Below are 16,122 nucleotides of genomic sequence, written 5' to 3'. Positions count from 1 at the left end.
CATGGCCCTCAGTAGGAATTAGAATGAATTCCTCTCTAGGGCGCAAACACATTGCACCTGTTCCAGCTCCCAGCCCTTTGCTCCTACTATTCCATCCCTCTGGAATGCCCTTTCCGCCTCTCCATGTGTTCAACTCTCACCACCTGCTCTGGTCCCATGCCCTCCAGGCTGTATCAGTCAGGATGAGTACCACAAGCCGCTATAACAAACATCTCCATAATCTCAGTAATTTAATACAATCTGTTTATTGCGCCCTCCTCCTGCAGTCCACTGCAAGTGGTGTGTGTGTGTGTGGGGGGGGTTCGTCTCCCCCCTGGAATGCAGATTCTTTCCATCTGTAAATGCTACCACCATCAACACTTCGTGTCCAAGACCACCACCACCAGGGGACAGAGCGTGGAGGATCCCACAAGAGTTTTATCCAGCCCTGGAACTCATGCTCATCACTTCTACCTACTTCTTAGGCCAGAACCACCCCTCCCAACAGCAAGGGGCCCAGGAAGGGCGGTTTAGCTAGAATTGTGATTTTCTTCCAAGGAGAAAATGAAACCATGAAAAGCCAGCTTCTCTGCTTCTACTTCTGCAACTTCCACAGTCCAACCAACTTCTTTCTTTTCTAGATTCTTCCAGAACATACTGTCCAGAAACTGTTTTCTTTGGTCTTTGAGTCAGACTGCCCAGCATGGTAATTAGGTTGGTCCTTTCTGCCTCCTCAGACTCACAGAGGCTGAGTTGTGAAAGAGCCTTAGAGCGGCGTTCCCAGTGCTCACTTTGGGCGGGAATCGCCTGTGGATTCAGAGTCCCGAGGCCCGGTAGTGCAGGGCTGGGGAAGGGTCCAGCAATCAGTATTTTTAACCAGCTGGGTAGGTAGTTCAGATGTATAGTTAACACCAGAATTACTTATCTAGTCCCAACGTCCCATTTCGTGGATGTGGACACTGAGGCCCAGAGAGGGGGAGGAACTTGCCCTAAGCCGTGGAGTAAGTTAAAGCTGGGTCTGAAACTTGAACCCAGGGCTCCCGACTTCTAACTCTCCACTCTGTCTATACCCCATGGCGCGTCTCCCCTAGGAGACCTGACCGTAACCTCCTGCACAAGACACTGGGAGATGCTGAGCCAGTCATGGGTTATCAAGATGACCTCGGGGTCAGAAGACAGTGAGTCAGATGTGAATCCTCGAGGTGGGCAGACCTGAGTTTGAACTCTGCCTCTTCCACCTACTTGTCTTGGGATCTTGGGCAAGTCCTTTACCTCTCTGAGCCTAGGTTGCCTCATCTGGAAAATGGGATGATGATATACCCTTCCCACAGGGTGGTTAGGAGCATGAAATATATGCAAACTGCTCAGTGCAGCATCGGGTAAATTCTCAGTAAATACGTATAGTTGGCTCTGACTATCTGCCGAGGTAGGTGATTGTTCTCAAGGAGCACAAGGGGCATCTGGAAATGACCTCAAGGATGAGGCTAGCCCAGGAGACAGACTCATCTGGGTAAAGTTTCAGCCACTGTGCAGACCCATTTTTTGTGAAAGTCAACTCCCAAAATGTACAGGCACAGCCCTCGGAAACTCAAGCTGCACAGACTGGTCTTGATTTGTATCCAATCTGGCGCTTAACTAATTGTTTCAAAAATACCCCCGAGCTGTGAGTGCGCATGTACAAGCCTGGGCACTGCTTCTCTGCACAGAGCCTGGATGGGTCCCAGCCCACGGGAGGTCAGGTGAGGCGACTCTCTGCTGCGGTGACAAATGACCCCCACCCACGTCTCAGCGGCTTTGAACAAAAAAGGAAGCTTTCTAGTCACTCGCCCTGTCCGTCATGGCTCAGCTGGGGCTCTGCACGTGGTGGGCACTCAGGTGTGCGGGCTGAAGGAGCAGCCACCCACGCAATTGTCGCTGTCCCCTGTGGCCAAGGGAGAGAGAGGGCTCGGGAGGGTCTCCGCCGGCAGTAAAGCGCTCTGCCCCTGGAGGGATCCACCTCACTGCTCGAGTCTGATGCGGACCCCATGTCACTGAGGCAGGTCCTTGAGCCCATCTCCTTCTCTGTCTGCAGAAAGGAGGTCAGCACAGTAGCTACCTCATAGGATGGACCACGGGGCGACCTGATACGATGCTGTGGATCTCAGAATGGTGCCCGGGATGGAGGAGGAACTTGATAAATGATGGGTTACGACAGCCACAAAGGGAAACAAGCCAAATGTCCATCAACGGACGAATGGGTAAACAAAATGTGGTCTGTCCACACAGTGGAACACTATCAGTCATAAAAAGGAATGGAGTTCTGACCCGTGTTACAACACGGACGAACTTCAGAAAAACACTAAGTGAAAAAGCCAGTCACAAAAGTCTTCATAGTATGTGATTCTGTTTACACGAAATGTCCAGAATAGGCAAATCATAGAGACAGACAGTAGACTAGTGGCTGCTTGGGGCTGGGGGCAGGGAGGAATTAGGAGTGACCGTTCATGGGTACAAGGCGTCATTTCGGGGTGACGGAAATGTTCAGGAATCAGATCGGGGGATGGTTGCACAACTGTGACTACTAGAACCCACTAAATCATCCACTTTAAAATGATGACATCTATGTTAATGAATTACAGCTCAATAATATAAAAATGTGAAAATAAATAATTAACAATAACCGGGGGCCAGCCCCGTGGCCGAGTGGTTAAGCGCACTCCACTGCAGCGGCCCAGGGTTTTGCTGGTTCGGATCCTGGGTGCGGACATGGCACCGCTCATGAGGCCATGCTGAGGCGGCGTCCCACATGCCACAACTAGAAGGACCCACAACTAGAATATACAACTATGTGCTGGGGGGCTTTAGGGAGAACAAGAAGAAAAAACATAATAACAAATAAACAATGGGTAAGAAATACTCCCCTCCCCCCTACAGAGTTGTCCACTCCCCACCCCGAAAACCTGCCCACCTCCCCATTATATTCCTTATCTTTGCGCTGTCCTTTCTGTGCCTGGCCTGTCCCCCCTGGCCCAGGGGCCCTTCGAGGCCGTGGCGGAGCCTGGCTAGTTTTCTTCCTCTCTGCAGCCTGCTCCCTGCAGGCAGTGTCTGGTGTCTGACCTGTGCGCTCTCTCACTCTCACTCACAAAGCTGTGCCCATGCTATGTGTGCGTGTGCATGCATGTGTGTGTGTGTGCACATGTGTGTGCAGGGGTGTGCGTGCAGGGATGTGTGCGTGTGTGTAGTCTGGGCCTGGAGCCTGTGAGGACCAGGCCTCCCGTCCGCTCCTGTGGCCAGGGCTGCCTCCCCTCTCTGTTCTCTGCGGGCCCTTCTCCGGGCCCAGGAGCCTGTGAGAAGCCTGGGGAGGGAAGAGCCCTCGGCCATCAGCTATCCAGCCCCTTCCATTCGGTGATAAGGAAAGCCGGGTCCAGGGCAGGGGCTTGTCCAGCGTCCCATAGTGAGGGGGTGGCAGAGCTGGCGCCCCATACCTCCTGTGCTGGAGGTGTGTCAGGGGGCAGGCAGTGGGCTGGGCAGGTGCTGAGAGCCCCTAGGGCCTTCTCGGAGCCCCTCACACGTGCAGCCTGGTGCGTGAGGCCATGGAGGGGACGGAGGGCTGGTGGGGTCAGAGGAGCTGAAGTCATGCGGGGAAGGTCCCAGCCACCTAATACTCCCTGTTTTTATCATTGCTTAGTGGTGGAAGACAGCTGTCACCACAAAACCACAGCACCAAACCGACTCGCTTCCCTGTGCACACGCCCCTCCCTCCCAATGGCCTCTCTCTGGGATCATCTTCCCCCGCCCTCCCCGTCCAGGCCCACAGAGCTGGGCCCCCAGGTCAGGGATGAGGCTGGACCCTGAGATGAGCCAGCCCCTCTGGGAGCCGTCGCCATAGCCAGGCCCACAGCCTCACTGAGGTCAGCCCCATGCCGTCTTCCAAGGGCTCTGCATTCATGTGCTTGTTGAGCACCTGCTATGTGCCAGCCCCTATACCACGTGCTGAGGTTAAAGGGCAACAAAACTGGCCTGCTGAAGATTCACTTGAGACAGGAATAACCAGGCTGAGGCTGCGGGTGCAGCTCAGGGCCCAGCCTGTTCCCAGAGCCAGAGGCCCAGCCCCCCACCCCACCCCACCCCAACTATAAAAGGTAGCTCTCGCTGTCCTAGGTTCAGGACTCCCCAGGAGCAGTTTTCCACAAGGAGGGGACACATTCACGAGATGGGGCAGGTGGGCACAGGTGCCACATTACAGCACGTGGACTCAAGAGGGAGAAAATGATTCATTTCTGATGTGAAAGGAGAGTCTCGGGTGGGTGCTAGCCGTCCCCAGCACCCTTCTGACCTCTGCTACCTCCCTGGGAGACAGAGACGGGCCCTAGATTCCAAACCCGGTGGGCACCAGAATCCGGTAGAATTTAAGAACACCACTTGGTTAACATCGTTCTCATGCAACTGCTTGGCTTCTATTTCTGGCCATCATGCCGTTTTCCATTTACAGAGTTTCTTTTGAAAATAAATCATTTAAGTAAAGATGAGTTGACTTTTCAAAAAAACACCAAATAGCAATGAGGACAGGCAAGTGAAGGTGGTTTTGAACGTTTGGGAAGTTTGGGAAACACAGTCTGAAGTTTCCAGGCTCTGCGAGGCAGGCTGACTTAACTCCAGTTTTCTCCTGCTGGAAGGACCCTGGCCTGGATGCGTCATGACTGACTCACGGCAGCCCAGCCGAGTCCTTGTCTCTCAAAGCAGCTGGGGGTCAGGCTTCCTGTCTCCAGAGCAATCCTGGGGTGGACGCTGGTGGTTCTGAAGGCCGCTCCCTGGTGGAGGCCCGGCCTACTTCAGGACCCCGCATCCTCCTCCATGTGTGAGCTCGGCCAGCCCGGCCCAGCGCTGCTGTATCCCCCTGCCTCAGGGCCAGCATCTTCCTCTCCACTCTTTCCCTGCAGCTTTTCCTGTAAACCCCTCAGATCACAAACAAAGGACCTGATTACCTGGCCTCCGCCCCTCCCCTCCTGTGGGCTGCAGGCCACCCTATGGTTCTGGGTAAAGCCGAGGTTCCCTGGCACAGAGCCTTTCCTGGCACCCCCTTCCCAGTGCCATGATTCTCCTGCCCTGTGCCTCCCCTTCCAGGTTCTGCGCCTTCCAAGAGTCCCGGGTGCCAGGCTCCCGCTGCTGAGAGAAGTCGCCTTCAGTGAGACTGAGGTGGTTTTCTGGAACTTTCCTTTAAAACACCCCCATCACCACCTACATCCATAGGAATCCTGTAGACCAGGTCTGGCTCTAGGGTGAAGCTGGTGAGGCACCTAGTGAACAAGATTTATGGAGGCATCCATTCTCAATGAGCACCCTGAAAGTGGGTACCTCTTTAACTTATGTTTTCTAGCCACCTCACTGGCCCCACACTAGCCCCAGCCCTATTGCAGAACACAGGAGAAAGAAAACCTGCTGGTTAGAAGAATGTCCTGGGGGTCATTGGGGTTCTGAGTCATTCTCACAGCAGTTACCCCCTTGGGACCAGACAACATCCCAGAGAGGCTGACCAGCAAGGCTGCTGCCTAAACACAGTAGTGTGTGGTGTGCACTGCACAAGGGCATGGGCTGTATGGCTGAAATGCAGCCTGTCCCCACTCTGTGTCTGAGCATGGAGGCTGCACCAACCTGGAGGAAGGGGCCACTCTCTGTATTTCATCCACCAGTGAGGGGGCCTTCAGTAATTCCTACAAGGATATCAGATGTGCCAGCAGTGGCCTTGCGGACAGCGTGAAGGGAATGTGATTAGAGAGGGGCAGGGACTCGCCGTAGGACACAGAGCAGCAGGGCCAGGACTCAGGTTTCTTGATTCTTTACTTTTTATCACTCTAGTAAAATATGTTGGAGACCTGAGTATTTCCCACAGGCAGAGTGAATGCAGGATATGACGTCTCCTTCGTGCCCTTTCTCGCCTGCTCCCCCCACCCGCGTTCATTCCCTCCTGGATCGACGTCTTTTCAGCAGCTGGACTTGCCTCTAACCCTGTGTCTGTCTTCCCGGCCTGACTGTGAATTCCTGGAGTGCAGGGACCGTGTCTGTGGCCTCAGTCTCGGCACAGGGTCTGGTAAATTATAAGTGCACAGTGCGTGCGTAACCCACGTATCCTGGGGCCCCAGGGGGCCCAATCTCAGCACCAGGAGGGCAGAGCACTTAATAAGACACAGACCATTAGCCAAAAGTAATTTAAAAATAATTCCAACTGTGACTTGCATCTAATATTCTTAAAGTCCTCTTCCCTCTGTGTCCTTGTCCCTTTTCCTCCCACTTTTCTCCGCTAGGCCCTCTCCATCCATTTACCTGGAAACCAGGTTGTCCAAAACTCAGACTCACCTCATAGAGAGAGGGTTGCAGACCAGCGGGTTTTCCTCCAGAACCTGTGCTCCTCTTCCTCATCGGCCCTTGGCTGCTCTGCCAGACGGCATTTCCCAGCCTCCCTTGCAGGAGCGGCCACAGGACTAAGTCTTGGCCAGTGGAATGTGAATGGAAGTGATGGAAACCACTTCCAGGCCCAGGCCCTAAGTCACTGGGTGCCTCTTTTTCCTCCCTGCTGGCTGAAACCAGACACAGTGACAACCCATAAAGATGACAGCAAAGCCTCATGGGATGGAAGAGTCATATCGTGGAAGGAACCTGGATCTCCAAATGACTGTGGAGCAGAAGTGCCCTCTAGACCTGGAACACTCCCCCAGGACTGTTTTGTGAGAGAGAAATACACTTCTGCATTCTTTTTATTTATATATATATATATTTTTTTTTTTTTTTTTTTTTTGCTGAGGAAGACTTGCCCTGAGCTAATGTCTGTGACCAATCTTCCTCTATTTTGTATGTGTGTCGCCACCACAGCACGGCTGCTGATGACTAATGTAGGTCTGCACCTGGGAACCAAACCTGGGCCCCCAAAGTGGAGCACGCTGAACTTAACTGCTAGGCCACCAGGGCTGGCCCACTTCTGCATTCTTTAAGCTGCTGTGTTTGGGAGTTTCTTTGCCTCAGCAGTTTAGCCTTGCCCCTAAAAATTAGAGCAGGGAAGAGGGAGAAGGCAGCTGGGGAGTCAAACCAGAATTCTCTTTAGGAGAAAGGGGGAGCAGTCCGGGACTACTCCCACATCACAGACCTTGTCCCAACGCATGCTTGCGAAATGACTGTACAGCCAGGGAGTGGTTGTAGTTGCAATGAAAGACGACTGCTTCTTGTGTAACTAAGGGGAAGGGGAAAGAATGGGGTCACACGACCTCAGGGGTGCAGGGCCAACAGCGACGCCAGTGCAACAGAAGCAACCTTCCTCTCATCCACCACTGTTCCCCTAAAGGGCTCAGGCCCTGCCACGCTCCCCGGGAGGAAGGCAAGGGCAGGCCCCCGCTCATTTCTCAAGGGCCTCCCCAGAGGAGAGTGGCTGGCTTGCCCAAGGTCACTCTGGCCGTTAGAAGGGGAAGGGGCCAAAGAAATCCCAAGAGAGGACTTGGAGCCAAAAAGGATCTGAGGGTGGAAGCAGACAGGGAAGGCAGCAGGGGCACCTTCCCGAGGCGGAAGGATTAACTCAAGGAGCTGCAGCCAGAGACAATGGAGGGAAGTGGCCTAAGGGGCTCCAGGAAGGAGAGCAGCCTGTCATCCAAGCACCTGGGAGCTCCTCGCAGGCTCCCACAGCCCCATCCACAGCGACAGCGCCGGGCTGGCAGGAGACTCAGCCGCAGCACAGAGGTCTCAAAGGGACATGCCAGGACCACAGAGTTCCAGTGGGAACTGTGCGCGAGGTGACGAGGGAGGGGCCTGGAGCCCGGCGGCCAGGGGTGGGGAGACTGCCGGCCCGGCCCCCCGGGGAATATCCATTCACTCCACGGGCCCCGAACAGTCACCCGGCACCAACAAAGTACCGGGCACCTCTGTGCCCTGGGGACATGGCCATGAACCAAGCAGACAGAACTCCGTCTTCTGGGAGCCCACCTTCCAGTGCGGGGAGCAGGCCATAAACAACCACCGTAAGGAGTCAGTCAATTACAGAGTGTCAAGATGCGATAAGTGCTATTTAAAACCACAACAACAACGGGACCAGGAGTGACGGAGACAAGGCTGACTACGTAACTTACAGAGCCCAGTGCAAAATGAGGACGTGGGGCCCTTGTTCCAAAGGCAGAGAAAAGGTGCCACCGAAGGTACACAGGAAAGCTTTTCCGTCCTACTGCAATCTCTCTCTCTCTCTCTCTCTCTCTCTCGACTTGTCACTGTGTTTTTTATCTGCTGCTTAATGAGGTTCTCAGTAAAGAAAAATCCAACATTTAAATTAGTAGCATGAGTCTTACCATTCATCTTTATACTGTGCAATGCCAGTTTTAAATGCAAATATCAGAGCATTTAACTCGCATGTGGAATCACGGAAATTACACAATTTGTAGTTCATGGCTCGTCCCCAAGGGTGCCCCAAGCCCACCAGGGAGGCAAAGAGGAAGACTGGAAGGAGGAGGAGAGGATGGGCACAGCCCCAGAGTGAGGGAGCACTCCTGGCTCGGGGGTGCCTCAGGGTAAAGAGCCTCACAGGCACGGGGTGGGGGGGCCCACAGCCTACTAGGGGGGACTCGCCCCCTCTCAGGACCCTGAAAACTGCCAAGTTCCCCCACCTGCCAGATGCTGGACTGATGCATAGCACCCCAGATGGGGGCAGGGCCTGGGGAAGGCAAGCCAGGCCTCTAGGTCCCACAGGTACCCCACTCCAACCCTTGGCAGATGCGTGACCCCCAAGGATCTTTAAACTTCCATTCCAGGATATGCTCAATGCCTGGATCAGGGTCTTATCCTCACTGAGATTTGGCCTCTGGCCAGTCACCCACCCACACCTGGATGTGCCATGCTGCTGCCAGCCCAGGGTGGGGATGGTTGCTGCCGTACCCTGCCCCAAAATGCTGTGGGGCCCGTGCACCTGACTGCCCCTCCCTGTCCTGTGCCTGTGACCAGGGGCCTGCCAGGCACCAGAGATAGCCGCAGTCCTGGAGCGGGGCGGGAGGTGCTAATGGTGGGGCAGCAGGCGACTGAGGCTATGCCCCTGGCTCACGCTGCCTGTCCCATGGCATTTCACTTACAAAACACAAATTCGAAGATAAAATTATTAAGAATTTCAAGACAGTGATGGCAGAGCATAGAATGCCAAGTGTGGGGCCCTTCTGAGCACAGGACCCCTTGCAAGTACACTGGTGACACTCCCAGAAGCCAGCCCTGGAGGAAGGAGAGGTTGTCATTTAAAACCAGTGTTCGGAGAAGGCTTGGATAAGAAGGTGATGTTTGAGCTAAGACTTAAGAATGAGAAGGAATGAGCCACTCAGATTTCGGAAGGAAGGGTGTTCCAGGCAGAGGGAACAGCAGGTGCAAAGGCCCTGGGTTGGGCATGTGCTGGTATGTCCAAGGACAGCAAGGGGACCCTTGTGGCTGGAGCTGAGGATGAGGAACCAGTTGTGCCAGGCCCTGGGTGACAGTTTAAGGATTTGGACTTTTAGTCTGAGAGAAAGGGGGAGCCAAGAAAGGCTTCCAGTAGAGGAGTGACATGATCAGACTTGGGTTTTCAAAGGATTCCTCCTGGGTTGAGAATAGACTATAGGAGGCAGGAGGAGAAGCAGAGGGCTATTGCAATAATCCAGGAGAGGGATGATGGAGGCTGGGGCCAGCCTGGAAGGATGGGTGGTCAGATCTGCATATTCAACCATAACAATCTAATGAATATTTATTGGGGCCCAGTGTGCGCCCACGGTTCAAGGCTCAGAGTGTTAAGCAAACAAGACAAGGTTCCTGCGGTTCTGGAGCTGACATTCTGGTGAAGAAGAGGCAGATGATAAGCAAAGAAAGGGAGAACAAGAAAAATACTGGACAATGACAAGTGCTCTACACAGAATTAAAATCAGGTAACTGGAATATTTCTTTAGAAAGGCCAAGGAGGGCCTCTCTGAGATGACATTTAAGCTGAAATCTGAGCGACAAGATGGAGGCACCATGAGATCAGGGGAAAATCATTCTAGGCACAGGGCACAGCATGTGCAAAGTCCCTGTGCACAAGTCAACTCAGGCTGCCATAACAAAAGACTGTAGCCTGGGTGGCTTGAAAAACAGACATTTCTTTGTCTCACAGATTTGGAGGCTGGAAAGTCCAAGGTCAAGGTGCCCACCCACTCCGGTCCTGCTGAGAGCTTTCTTCCCGGCTCGCAGACTGCCACCTCTTGCTATGCCTTCAGGTAGCCTTTCCTCAGTGCGTGCGTGTGAAGAGAGAAATCTCTCTCTTCCTCTTCTTCTAAGACCACCAATCCTATCAGATTAGGACGCCACACTTACGGCCTCATTTAACACAATCATATTGGGGTTTAGGGCTTCAACATACGAATTGGGGGGGAAGCTATTCAGTCCATAGCACCCCGAGTTGGGAGCCAAGCTTGGCCAATCCAGGGCAAGGCACAGAGAAGGCCAGGGGCGCGGGGAGAGCGCTTCAGACGAGGCGGCAGAGGCAGGCAGCGATCGACTCACGTGGCCTTCACGAGCCAGGCTGGGCATCTTGGATTTCGCCTCCTACGTGTCAGGCACACACCACAGGCCCTTCGGCCACGATCTCATTTCATAGTCCCCATGACTCTGCAAGGGACATCCTATCTCTGCCAATCTCACAGGGGGGGAGACCGGAGCCCGAGCACAGAAGAGAGCCACCCGGCCCTCACCCGTCTTTCTGCTGAGCCCGGGAGCAGCCCTGAGCTGAGCGGGACATCCCAGACGGAGACGCCCCCGGAGCAGATAAGGGATTAGAGGCGGATCTAGCACCTGGTCCTGCTGAGGGCTTCCGAGGCCTCAGGGGGATCAGGCAAAGGCCTGGCGAGTTGGGACAGGGTTTTTCAAGGTCAGGTTCTCAGGTCCTCTATATCCAAATCCCATAGGGCACAGATTCCCAGGCCCCACCTGTGGACACAGATGATCTGAGGGTGTTGCCTAGAAATGTGCATTTTTAACTAGCGTCCCAAGGGAACCCACTGCTGTGGGGGGAGGGGCCAAGGCAGCTGAGCCGGCAGCTGCAAAGGGGCACCAAGGGAGACACGCCTCCGTCCCCAGCCCTGCGGAGGGGCCTGGAGCAGCTTCTGCTGGCCTGAGAGTATAACGGAATGACTTCTGAAAGGAAGTGTGTTTCAGCTGGGCATTGAAGGGGGAAGGATTGCCAGGGGTGGAGAATGGGGAGGGAGAGGGCATTCCAAGCAGAGGGAACTGCATAGGCAAAGACTCGGAGGCTGGGCATGACTAAAGGAGGAAGGGGAGAGGAGATTGCAAACAAGCCTTCGCCAATCCCCACTGTGACCAGGGGACACTGTGACCAGGGGACGCTGCGACCAGGGTTAGCTTCACCAGCCTGCAACCGCTGTGGGGACAGGACTATTGCAAGTTGGCCCCTGGTGGCCGCTCCGGTAGCCCCCGTTTGCCTAGGCCCCCAAGAGTCACTGACGGATGGATCAGCTGGGCCCGCTGGCCCGGCTTCTGTTCTTCCTTCTGAGGAGGAGAGAGCAGACCGACTTCACAGGCTTTTAGGCAGAGAACAAAGGGGCTGCACGCTTGGTGGAGGGGATGAGTGAGGACCTCTGTAGGGCATGGCTGACCTGGTGCCCGTCCCTGGGTGCCCTCCAGTGCTGGCTTGGGCACAGGGCCTGGGAGGCAGCCTGTCTCTTAAACGGGGGCCCGAGCCCGCTCTGCCTGCTCTCTGCTCAGAGCTGGCACACCCAGAGGGCATTGGAGCTGGAGTCTCCCAGAGCAGACTGTTCAATACTCAGGAAATTTGCAAGCTGGCTGTTGAACTTCTGGTGACTTGAAATTGGCCATCGTGGATGGATTTACACCATGGAAATTGGCACATATGAAAAAATCAGGGCTTTTTTTCCCTTCTTCCACAGAGATCGTTAATTAGCACTCCACAGACAAGGGCGCCATGGCCACCAGCACCTGGGCACAGGAGACATCCAGGTACAGCAGACGCTCTCGAGTGTCCCTGCTCACAAGGAAGAACCAGCCTAGGAGGGAGACCGAGAAACACTGTGGGAGGTTACACACCAGAGGGATGATGCTCACAGCACCTGCCACGTCCTGAGTCCCTCCCGTGTGTCCTGTGCTGGAGCCTCTCGCGCATCATCTCTACTCCTCGCAGTGGAGTCCCCCGCACAGATGGGACAAATGAAGCTCAACGGTATGAAGTCACCTGCCTAGGACCATACAGCTGCCCAAGGCAGGTCCCAAACCACACTGCTCTGACTCCTGAGCCTGTGTGTAGCCTTAACCACTGCAGTGTCCTGCCTCCACATAATATGCTGCACTGTGCAGGCAGAGCAGGGAACAACCAACCCTGCCAAGGGTAGGGGCAGGGGTGGCACTGGGAAAGACTTCCCAGGAGTGGTGACATTTGGTCTGGGCTTTAAAGGATGAATAGGAGTCTGGCAGTTTTCGGGCAAAGTGAGAAAGACATTCCAGGTGGAAGGAAAAGCAGAGGAAAAGGCATGGAGGAGTAAGAGCGCATAGGAAGTTTGGGGGAAGGGAGAACAGGATGGTATGATGGGGGTTGGGGTGGGGAGGAGGCAAGATGGGAAGGTAGCTTGGGGTTATAGCGAGAAGAGGCTCAAAAGCCAGGCTAAGAGATTTGGTCTTTATCTTGCAGGCTTTGGGAGTCACAGAAGTTAAAAGTTCCCAGAAATCACACCCTAGAACTATGTCAATATTATGATGAAATTGCTACCATTTCTGTTTTACAATGACCCCAAAAGCAGCACTTCTGGAACCATCTGTGGAGAAGGACTGGTTTTTAAAAATTTCTAATCTGTCACAGACCAAAACTTTTATAAAATACAAGAAAAATGAGTTACTAGGAAAATAAAATGAAAAAAATTACAAGCCTATTTCTTTATTATGAGACTCAAGACATAAAATTACTCTATCAAATTGCTCATAAGTTCTCAACCCTTAATTTCTGCATCCACTTTGATAGAGAGGAACTTGTCCAGGGTTCTCTGTCGCAGGCACAGATCTAGGACAAACGCATATTCTCCTCGTAAGAGCTAAGTGCTCTCAGACAAATCCCATTTTGGAGATGAGGACTCTGTTGCTCAGAGAAGGTAAGTGGCCTGCCCAAGATCACACAGCTGGTGAGTGGCAGGGCTGGGGTTCAGACCTGGGGCTGTGTGCCTTGTTGCATTCAACCATCTGGCAAGTGCAGCCCCGTCGGCCCCTTAGCCTTGTCCCTCCTCTTAACACAAGGTCAAGAGCCCTGCAGACGAGGAAATGGAGCTGACGTAAGAGGGGAACTTCCTTGCTCAGGGTCTCGCTGCAAGGGGGCGGCAGAGGCAGCCAGTCTCCAGGTCTGCTTGACACCAGCCTGTGCTCAGTGTTGCCACTCCACCGGGCTCTGTTTGTGCGGAGGACTTCCAGGCCAAGCAGGGCAAGGGAAGGAGGGGCAGGAAGAGGCAGGGGACTCACCAAGTGCTGGCAATTACACGGTGCTTTGTCATTCTTAATTAGCTCAGCAGCTCCATAGCCAGAGACCTCCCTCTGTGGATGCCCAGACTGAGGAGGAGACAGCTGCTGGTCCTCTCCAGGAGGGCAGTCTGGGCTGGTGGGGGCCCTCAGGGCCACCTCCTCCAGCCTCCACAGTTGCTGTTGCTTCTCCAACTGCGGAGGGTCACCCGCTTGCTGGGCACACTCAGAGAACTGGCGGACAGAACTTAAGTCCCTGATGCGTACTGGGCACCTCCTCTGTGCCAGGCACTGGTCAGCGGCTCCAGGGAAGCCTGGGGTGAATGATGCTTCCAGCCTTGATCCTTGAGGCATGCTCAGCTGCTGGGGGAAGCAAATTTATTGTTGTTAGTGTCGCCAAGTGGATTCTGACTCCTAGCGCCCCTGTGTTCAGCAGAGCAGAACCCTGCCCGGTCTTTTTGCACCATCTTCTCACCTTCTGGCGCTGTATCAGACAGCGATCTGCTGCTATGCATAGGGTTTTCATGGCCAAATTTTTCAGAAGAGGGTGGCCAGGTCGTTCTTCCTGGTCTGTCTTAGTCTGGGAGCTCTGCTGAAACCTGTCCACCATGGGGGACCCTGCTGGTACCTGAAATACCAGTGGCATAGCTTTCAGCATCTCAGCAACATGCAGCTGCCACAGTATGACAACCAGCAGGTGGGTATGCAGCTGCCACAGTATGACAACCAGCAGATGGGTGGCGTGGTTCCCTGACCAGGAAACGAAGCTGGGTCCCAGTGATAAGAGTGCTGAATCTTAACCACTAAACCACCAGGGCTGGCTGGGAGGCAGACAGGTTCACCAACAACCATAAAAAATGAATGATAACCAGGGTTACCGTTTTCTGAGCACTTGCCACATGCCAGGCACACGGCAAAGCCTTTCCCATATATCACCCCACAGAAGCCTTACAAAGCCTTCTAAGGCAGGGTCTGTCCCCATTGTACAGATGAGGAAACTGAGGCCCAGTTAGCATAGGTGGAGGATCTGGTTTTAGAGCCCAGGTATGTTCAACTCCAAGGTCAAACCCTTGTTGTGTAGGAGTGTGTGTGTGTGTGTGTTGGGGAGGGAAGACAGGTGTGTGGGTGGCTGTGACTGTGGGTTCTGGGGTGGAGGCCAATTAGACGTTCTGGGCAAAGGTGGGGAGGCTGGGGAGTTGAGGAGACCATCTGGCTGGATGTTTCTGGAAGAGGAAGCAGCATGGAAAGGATCTGAGGAGGGAAGGGTTGTGGCTGCTGAGTCAGTGGGACCCAGCAGACAGGAGAGGCCCTGCGGGTTGGGTGAAAGGTCAGAGCCACATCTGAGCAGGAATCCCTGGGGCTTCTGACTCACCAGGGTCCCTGTGGCTCCGGGAGAGGGCTGTCTCAGACCTGGGCCCAAGGAGGGTGAGATGAGGCCAGATCGGGCCAGGCTGGCTCCCATCCCGAGAGCTCCCTTCCCTGGGGACCAGTCAAGAACCATGATAATACTAACCACTCTGTCCTCACTGTCCATCCAGCTAGGAGAGTGCATATATTAGCTTGATTATAGTATACGACATATCTAGCACTTATTATATGCCAGGCGTAATTCTAAAGACGTCCCAAACATTCACTCTTTTAATCCTCACAACCACCTATGAGGCACATCATTTTACAGAAGAGGACACTGAGGCCTGTGGGATTTAAATGATTTGCCTGAGGTCGTGAAGTAAAGAAGTGGCAGAGACGGCGTCCCAGGCTCCAGCATCCCCGTGTTCAGCCCCCATGCCCTGTTAGCGAGGGCAAGAATACACACGCTGCCGGAGAAACTCCCATTTGACAGATGGAGAAACTGAGGTGAGGGGACTGGCTCAGGAAGTGGGGAGGACAGATCACCTGAGGAAATCAGCCTGGGCTTCCGTTGTGGTCCCCTGAGAGCCCGAGTATAGCTGGAGAGAGGCTGAGAGCCCTCGCAGCCCTGGCACCCACTATCCACTGGGGTCCCCCGAGGGTCCAGTGGGAGAGAAGACAGTAAGATTACAATTCTGACACCATTTTCCTAAAGACAAAAGCCAGTTACTCCCATAGGTAGCTTTTCCCTCCCTTTGATTCTATTTTTTTCTTTCCGATTACTAAAGGATATATGATCATTGTAGAAATTTTTACAAAGTTAGATCAGAGAAGCAAAAAAAAAGAGAGAGAAAAAAATCACCTTAAAACTCCTTGAATACTGGTGTATTTTCACGATTTCTTTGTTCCCTCTGATTTTATAAGAACTCAAGATAGGAAGCAAGACTTGGATTCTGGTCCTGGCTTGCTGTGTGACCTTGGGCAAGTCCCTGCCCCTTCTGGGCCTCAGGCCCCTCACCTGTGAAATGAGGGTTTGGATATAGTGACCTCAGAGGAGGCCCCTTACAGCTCTGACCTTCTGTTTTTGTTTCTGTTTCTGGGACTGGCAGAAGGGACACAAGCAGGCTGCCCCTCTGTGGGGGACACATGGCTGACAGCTCCCAGCAAGTCACCTCCGGGAGGATGCAGTGGCCCTGTAAACAGGCTTGGTTGCAGGCACAGCATTCCCAGGCTGCCTGCTTACGAGCCCCATATGGTGGCCCCCGCCAGCTGGACACCACCACTGCCCTTCACCAGCCAGTCCTGGGTGATTGCTTTTCCTTCAAG

At 54.0% G+C, this 16,122-nt stretch overlaps 1 long non-coding RNA gene across 1 annotated transcript; it reads right to left on the bottom strand.

Moving 5' to 3' along the window:
• Positions 1-12,849: 12,849 nt before the first annotated feature.
• On the bottom strand, positions 12,850-14,074 carry LOC111772407 (uncharacterized). The gene is made up of 2 exons (XR_002806241.2): positions 13,922-14,074; positions 12,850-13,809 (listed from the first exon to the last, which is right to left on the bottom strand). It is a non-coding gene; the product is annotated as an uncharacterized lncRNA (long non-coding RNA).
• Positions 14,075-16,122: the final 2,048 nt, after the last annotated feature.

This window comes from Equus caballus, chromosome 2, assembly GCF_041296265.1.
Source record: "Equus caballus isolate H_3958 breed thoroughbred chromosome 2, TB-T2T, whole genome shotgun sequence".
In the NCBI taxonomy this organism is placed as follows: Eukaryota; Metazoa; Chordata; class Mammalia; order Perissodactyla; family Equidae; genus Equus; species Equus caballus.
This window is presented reverse-complemented; position numbering and strand designations above follow the sequence as displayed.